Genomic DNA, 5596 nt, shown 5'->3' on the forward strand with positions numbered 1-5596 from the left:
TATACTAATAATGACAATTATTAAATAATAATAATTATTATTATTATTAAATAATTCCTCCCATATAAGTAACATTTCTCTGACTTGACTTCTTCCATCTCCGAAACATTTCCAGACTTTGTCCTGTTCTTACGCAACACAGTACTGAAGTATTGTTTAATGCCCGAGTCACCTCACGTATAGATTACTGTAATGCTATTCTATCTGGCATCCCACAAAAACGTATCCATCGCTTACAACTTCTTCAAAATTCTGCTGCCAGGATAATAACCTGCTGTTCTAAATCCACTGAACATATTACACCTACTCTCCCTCAACTTCACTGGCTCCCTGTTAGCTACAGAATACAATACACAATACTGCTCATAACGTTTAAAGCTCTCTACAACCTCACTGATCTCCAACAGACTGACACTCCTCTCGCTCACTCAGATCCTCATCTGCAGCTCTACTTTCTGTACCGCACATCAAACTCTGTTCTATGGGAGCTCGAGCGTCTCTCATAGTGCTCCTCAACTCTGTAATTCTCTTCCCTCTCATATTCATCGGCTCGATTCAATAACACATTGTAAAACTACCCTCAAAACTTATCTTTTCAAACTGGCATACCAATTGTGAATTTTGCACTGTTACTGCCAGTTATCTTTGTTTGTCTTTGTTTTAACAGTGAAATGATACACTCAATGACAAAAATAAACAATTTTATTGTATACAAATTAGCTTAATAATTTCTGAAAACATTTCACTCATTCCTCTCTCAGTCTCTCTCTCTCACACACGCGCGCACACACACACACACAATGTGGTTAATTAAATATATACAGGATAGGATCTAAAATCCATGAACCAGAACTGTCCGTGTGTTGCCACTCTTTAATTTGAGAGTATTCAGTCTGGCAATATGGTGCAGCCTTAGTTTGTGGAAGACAGACACAACTAAAGACATGAGCATGAAAAGATGGTTGTCAATTTCAAACTGTGTTTCCTTGATGTGCTCCTTGAGAAAAAAAACACATCATCTGAACCAATCTCAGCCTGAACAAACTGATTGGTTGAAGATCCACTGACAGTTTGCCCTAATGTCGACTGTCAGATAACACGCTCAGCTACTTTGACCACCTTGACTGTACCCTCAGAAGGAATCATCAAACCTCCTTTGTTTTATAATGTGAGTAAGTGGTAGCTTTGATCATGTGATGCCGGTACATCTGTTACCAAACTAGCACGGCACACATCACAGGACAGCTTTTTCAAAATCCTGTCTAAGGGCTACCTCCCACTGCTTCCTGAGGTAGATTTCTTTGGGAAACTTTCAAAGTTTGAGAAACGTTAACAGCTAACAACAATCTACATAGTTAGTAACTAAATACGTTTAGCCAAAACGTTGTTTGGAGGCTCACTTGAGCACATAAATGCATAGTTTTGCTAGCTTAGCCTGGCATAGCTAAAGTTAAGATTATAAAATGGGATTTTCTAATGGCCAAATATAACCAAAACAATTGTTCAGATTTACCTTTGAAATGTAATCTCTGTGATCTGGTTTGGAGCGTACAGCGGTTTGTACAAGCCCAAGCAGCACATGCGTGAGGCATCTTAATTCATTACTTCACTCCACAGCAGTGCCACTCACAATATGGCGGCGACGTTGACGTATGATGCTGCTGGTCATGAGGCGTCTAGTAATTCTATGTCTATGCTGCCCTGTAGCGCTCCGGGGGAGGCAGTGTCGTCCGCACATCTGCATCCCCCAACTGTTCCTTCGTATAGGGGCCACGGCCGTCGTCACAATATGTCAAAGTGTATAATGTAATAAATAGTTAAAGATTGTATTCGATTGTATCGGATTATAGGACATTGTATTTGATGGCATAGATTGATATATATTGAAATAGTGTACTAGATCTTGTTTTTATATATGTAATATATGTATATTATCTAAATATATGTAAATAAAGAATATTTTTCAGCAAACAAGAGCAGTGTAAAGAAAAGGAGTAAACGTGTTTTTTCTGAGAACAGATTGTGTCTGTTAGAATATAGAACCTTAAATTGACGGTTTCATGTTAATTGACAACATTGGTGTCAATACGTTGTACTTAAACGTGACGTGATGGAAACAATCTAATAATGTTTTTTTTCCTTTTGTTATCAATGCATATATAAATAACTATTCATAATTAAACATTTTTACGAATTGAACTTTGCAGATGTCCGCCCCCTGTTAACAAGTAATGACGCCGCGAGGTGATTTTATTTCGGCAGAAAGGTGCGGTACCTGACGAAGAGCCGGGGGTGGTGGGGATGGTGAGGCTGCACATAGGAGCCCATCTGTTCGCCCACCTTACTCATTGGGTGCCCTTGTCCGCTGAAGTGCATTACATACGTAGCAGTGCGGCCAGCGATCGGACTGTCTCTCTGATATGATGAGAGTCCCTTTATTCCCAGTTTTCGTCGTCGTCGCCTTTTCATTTTCGGAACGCATAAGTGGGACTTGATTGCTTTTGCTTGAACTTGTCCCAAAATTCTGTCAGGAAAATTAGCAATTTAGTGAGTGTCAAGCCGTGCGATTAAATGAAGTTCAATCACGCGTCTTCCATTAACGCTGAAATGGCCCCCTTATTCTTCGAATGTTGGATAAACGTTAACTGGGGTTCTCAACCAATTTGGCCTCGGGATCCGGTTTTACATGTTTCCGGTCAATGGCGTCCCCAGGCAATATTTCCCCCTGTAACATTTAAAATACAGAGATGCGCTACGCAATCAAAGCTGAGGAAATCCCCATTGGAGTTTTAAGCGCAACAATAAACTTAAAAATATCGATTAGTTATGCCTTTGGTGTGACGACCGCAATAATAATTTATATGAGAACTGGGTTGGGGGGGAGATAGAAACAACCGGGATGATAGACGTATAGTATTATGATTGAAGTGTATAGATTAAGTGGGGGAGTGGACGGCGTGAGTTACTTAGCCTCTGAGACGGTGTTTTTATTTTATTTTTTTTTTTTTTTGATGTAGCGACCCATCGATGGTGACTCGCGAGCACTCACAGCGTCTGTAGACAGGTTAGAGCCAATACCCTTACTTTACTACATATCCCGTGGAGCACTACGCGAATAACGAGACCACACGTTCCCATAATGCATTTCACCACGTCTATATTTGCATATGCAGGAAGTACACAGATTACACAGTTTATATTCCTTTTTAAGACAAATTAAGTACAGTGATTCAAGGACTCTGATTATTTTTCATAACACCGATATTAGTTTTCATATACAATGACGTTGAGGGGGTAAACGTAAGTCTTTACAAATTTCACTACAAAGTAACCCATGTCAGTAATGTCTCCATTCTCTTGGCTGGGCTGTAACGAAGACTGTTTCGGTATGCCTTAAACTAATGAGTAAGGAAAATAACGATTCGGGGTGACGCCCGGATCCTCGCTCATACATGCGAGAGGAATTTTTGAACGGGTTCAGGTTGCTCCGAGGTGACCCGCCTACTTTGTGGGATGCCTTTGTGTTGTGATCTACCCGACTTACCCCCTAAATAAGTAATAAAATAAGAAAATATTTCGATTGTAGTTTTTAGATGAAGTTAAGTACGGATATAGCCTAATAAAAAGTTGGTTTTAACAACGAAGTAAAACGTATCTTTTTTAATATGCTACGTGATTCTTAACAGTTTCGGTGAAATTATCGTGCACGCCAGTTCTTGCGCCACGAAACTGCTTTTAAAGAGGAGGCTGCATTTACACAAGGCAACGTACAGATGGCAGCACCCAACTTTATAACAGCGTTACTTGGTTTAGTTTCGTTTGACCGTTTCATTGTCAAATGATTTAGTAAGCAGAAAGGTATGTCCAGCCTTTCAGAAAAAATTAAAACGATTTTAACATGATCTGATCGTCATATGAAAAATTTGTTTTTTTCAGTTTGCAAGTTATATCTATTTTCCTGGATGCATTTACGGAGGTGACCTTAATTTTAAGACTTACTGTTGAGTATAAGATCAAATAATTAACTGGGCACAATTCTGGGATGCAGTGGCCGAGATGATGGACTAAAGAAGTCCCAAGGCTACTGCTTCAGTCCCATCCACTGTCTATCTATCTATCTATCTATCTATCTATCTATCTATCTATCTATCTATCTATCTATCTATCTATCTATCTATCTATCTTATAGTGCCTTTCATATCTATCTATCTATCTATCTATCTATCTATCTATCTATCTATCTATCTATCTATCTACCATATAGTGTCTTTCACATCTAGTTATTTATCTATCTATCATATAGTACTATTCGCATCTACCTGTCTTAATGAATCGGTTGAGCTTACATTCATAACATACATTTTACTTTTATATTCACTGAAAGGTCACTTTGTTTGCTATACCAGCTTATTGGTGATCTGTCCCCACCTTTGCCCTCATAAATTACCTCATGGTGTCACCAAATTGTTGAGCATATGCATTCTAGCCTATGTTGACACCAATATGCTGAATGCCTGATTTAAAGTAGCCATTGGGTGATGTCTGCTATGAATATTGAATTCTTTAACCACCTTAATATAATTTATGAACCATGAAGGTCAAAGCCCATCCTGATAGCAACCAAACTTAAATAAAGTACAAGTTAATCACAGGATATGCACACATTCACACCCATTGTGTTTCCAGTCTACTTTGTATGTCTCTTTGGGCCGTACGAGGATGCATCATGGCTGCCACGCGTTCCTTGCATTCATTTGACGTGTCCTCTGAGCATATTCTCAGAAAATTTAGGGTGTAGCACAGACAATTTGGATGGGACAGTGTCTGGGCCTCAGGACCCAGTGTTATCTTTTTTTTAGTCAATGATGACCCAGGCAGTGTTTTTCTTGATAAATGAGGATCACTGATAGCTTGTTGCTGCACCCACCATACAACAAACCACCTTGACTGTGACCCGAGTGCAGCGGGTGACACCACAGCACCACACTGAACAGTGTGAGGTTTGTTATGGTGGCTGGAGTGCCAATGCTGCAACCAACCCCCAAGTTTTCTCTGTAATTGGAGGACCTGCTTGCAGGGCGGTTCTATTCAATAAGGGCGCGCACAAAAAGGCGAGCTTCAAAAGGGCGACCTCAATTGGGCGCAGCGAATGGACTGATTGAGTGTGTTTATAGTTCTTGGGATGAAACTGTTTCTGAACTGCCAGGAAAGGCTCTGAAGCGTTTGCCGTATGAGAGCAGTTCAATAGACAGCATGGCTGAGGCAGCGTGTGCTTGATGCTGTATACCGATAATTCTTTTTCCGATCAGCTGCTGTAGATCTATGATTCCCCACTCAGATATATTGATATAAATATTCAGAGTGGTGCAGTGAGAGTAATATGGAAAAAGATGATCCGGTGTGGCAACCCCTAACGGGAGCAGCTGAAAGAAGAAGAAGAAGGTGAAGTGAGAGTAACAACGCTAAAGCAACTATTGTATTTAGAATAGTTTGACCATTCTGCAGACCGTTATATTGTTACAGGTTAATTACAATCAGATGCATTAAACTAATAAACAACATGCAGTTAATTTCAGTGTATTTATAAAGGCAAGTC

At 39.8% G+C, this 5596-nt stretch overlaps 1 non-coding gene across 1 annotated transcript; it reads left to right on the top strand.

Annotated features, from left to right (window-relative positions):
- The first annotated feature begins 3388 nt into the window (after positions 1-3388).
- LOC114663291 (U12 minor spliceosomal RNA) lies at positions 3389-3538 on the top strand. The gene has a single exon (XR_003718105.1). It is a non-coding gene; the product is annotated as a U12 minor spliceosomal RNA (small nuclear RNA).
- The last annotated feature ends 2058 nt before the right edge of the window (positions 3539-5596 follow it).

This window comes from Erpetoichthys calabaricus, chromosome 12 (genome assembly GCF_900747795.2).
Source record: "Erpetoichthys calabaricus chromosome 12, fErpCal1.3, whole genome shotgun sequence".
NCBI lineage: Eukaryota > Metazoa > Chordata > Cladistia > Polypteriformes > Polypteridae > Erpetoichthys > Erpetoichthys calabaricus.